This window comes from Lontra canadensis, unplaced genomic scaffold (assembly GCF_010015895.1).
Source record: "Lontra canadensis isolate GAN:19392208 unplaced genomic scaffold, GSC_riverotter_1.0 scaffold35, whole genome shotgun sequence".
NCBI lineage: Eukaryota > Metazoa > Chordata > Mammalia > Carnivora > Mustelidae > Lontra > Lontra canadensis.
Window position 1 is genome coordinate 3,142,094 of NW_022631029.1, and position 2,759 is coordinate 3,144,852.

The window sequence follows — 2,759 nt, forward strand, 5'->3', positions numbered from 1 at the left end:
GCCCTGGTAAATATCTTTTCTATACTTATGAGTGGTGGCTGGGGACCAGCAGACAGCTTCAGGATAGGGGCTGGTCCCCAGAAAGACAGAGGGATTAGAGGGTTGGAGGTTTCAGCCATACCTCCCAGACCTCCTGAGTGAGAAGAGGGACTGGAGATTAAACCAATCACCAAAGACCAGTGAGTTAACCAATCACACCTATGGAATGAAACCAGCTAGGGTCGGAGAGCTTCTCAGTTGATGAAAACATGGATAGACTGGGAGCGTGGCCCACCCAGACGGGGCATGGAGGTCCAATGCCCCTTCCACTGTACCTTGCCCTCCCTCTGTGTCTCCTCCACCTAACTGTACCTGAGTTGTAGCCTTTATAAGCCAGTAATACGGGGGCCTGGGTGGCTCAGTTGGTTAAGCATCTGCCTTCAGCTCAGATCCTCATCGGGCTCTCTGCTCAGCAGGCAGACTGCTTCTCCCTCTCTCTCTGCCCCTTCCCACCACTCATGCTCTCTTTCCCTGTCTCAAATAAATAAATTAATTAAATCTTGAAAGTAAATAAATAAACCAATAATAGTAAATAAAACACTTTCCTAGTTTCTGTGAGTGGTTCTAAATTATCAAGACTGGCGTGGGGGTTGAGGAAATCCTTGGTTTAGGGCTTACTGTCCCAAAACCCAGGTGGCAACCGGAGACTTCCAAATGGCATTGAAGTGGGGGTGGTGTTGTGGGACTAAGAACCCCCCGCCTGTAGGGTCTGTGCTAACTCCAGGTAGTGTCAGAACTGAATTATAGGACACCTGGGTGATGTCTAGAATTCAGAACCGGTGAGTGTGGGGAAATCGTCCCCCCACAACACAGTTGGCATCAGGATTATGAATAAAACGGTTTGGGGGCCCTGATGCAGATCTTCCGACCTCCTGGGCCTCTCCCCTTCTCTGTAGGTTGGGGGTGCACGGAGAGCCCTTCAGTATCATTATTACTCATTCACCAAACTGATGTGGGAGATGTTGTTACCTGGACATGAACCTACCCATTTCATAGCATAGGAGGTAGAAGGGGGAGAGGGGAGAGGGCTGGACTGAGGTTACACGGTGGCAACTTGGCACCCAAGCTGAGACTCAGACTTCTGAAGAGTGAAGCTGTGGTCCCAAAGCCTGGTTCGTGGTCTCCTGTGTCAAGACACCCTCAACTCGGCTTCGGCCTGGCACTGCTGGGAACCTCCCAAAACGTCAGTGTGAGGGCGGTACAAGGTGAGGTCATGCTGTCAAAAACCAAACCCCAAAGCAGCTCTCAAAGCCTTGAAATGTAGGCAGCCAGGGTGATCAGGAGGAAGAGGAAACAGGTAGGTGGTGAGGCCCCACCAATGGCAAGAGGGACGGTGGGCATGTGCTGTTCCTTCTTTGCACCTCTGTTCCCCCATCTGTAAGACAGGCACAATTCACCTGCCTTCCTTAACAGGGCTGGGTATACAGCTGGTGCTCAACACATGCGCACTAGCTCGACTTGCCCTGTGTCCTTGACCACCGATGCTTAGGTCCCTCCTGGCACCAAGTAAGACAGAGACCCAAGGCCTGGGTTCTTTTGCCCACAAAACTGCAAAGGTCAGGGTAGGCAGGGGATGAAGGCAGCCCAGAGGTCAAGGCTCTGGAGGTGAACAGCCTAAGGTCCAAATATTCCTGCAAACTCCTAAAAATTTCAGGCTCTGTCACCTCTGATCACTCAACCTCTCTGAACAGGAGTTTCCTCAAAATGGAAGACTAGGATGTTGGGAAGGGAGAGGTCTTCAGGGAGTACTTGGGAAATCCTGATTCCGAGTGAATACCTAGGGAAGGTCCCATGGAGCGTAGCTACACCACCCCTACTGGAGGAAGACTGCTCCAGTCAGACCCCACCTGGGCCCCGTTCCTCTGGTCCTGAGACTCAGAAGCCCCAGTCCGCCCAACAATAATAGAAGCTTACGCTGAGCACCAACTGTAGGCCAAGCGCGGCTCTGGAACAAACTGTTAATCCTCCAACTTTTCGGGGCAAGCTTACAACTGTTCTGCCCATTTTAGACAGGGTAAGTGATGCCCAGAGGTTCAAGTTTCTGCCTTTTCCTACCCGTCTGGGGCTGGGCTATGCTCTTTCCATCTTGTAGTCTATCTGTCCTAAAGGGGACACCCGTGGGCTCGCTAGTTCCAAACGCTGGTTGGAGATCCTAGTATCCCTCACCTAACCTGGACATCGGTGGGCCCCAAGCCCGGGAGCGCCTAGATGGCGCTCGTTGAGCGCCAGATGTTCGGAGCCCCTCCCGTACTCCGGCTCTCCTCCTCCGAGCACAGGCAGAGGGAGGAGGGGCAAGGAGGCAAGGGAGGGGGGAGGGGAGCGTGTGAGCCAGGCCCTGCCCAGCTCATCAGGCCCTGGCGGGGGAAGAAGGAGGCAGAGAGCCGAGCTGGCGTAACGAGACTTTACTGAAAACAGAAAACCGGGCGAACCAAGGATTACAAACAGGAATGTGGACTCGTAGCAAAACAAAACAAAACAACAGAACAAAAAGGGCGGGAGGAGGGATGTCGGAAGGACGGAAGGGGGGGGGGGGTGAGCAAGAGCGAGGAAAGGGAAGGGAGGTTTTTTTTTTTTTTCTTCTTCCCATTTCTTTAAAAAACCAACACAAGAAAAAACACACACACACAACCAACGTTTGTTCCCAAGTAGAAACATAAATAGGGCAGAATCGAACACTCTGTTCTTCTCTCTTCCAAAGGCAAAAAAAAAAAAAAAAAAAA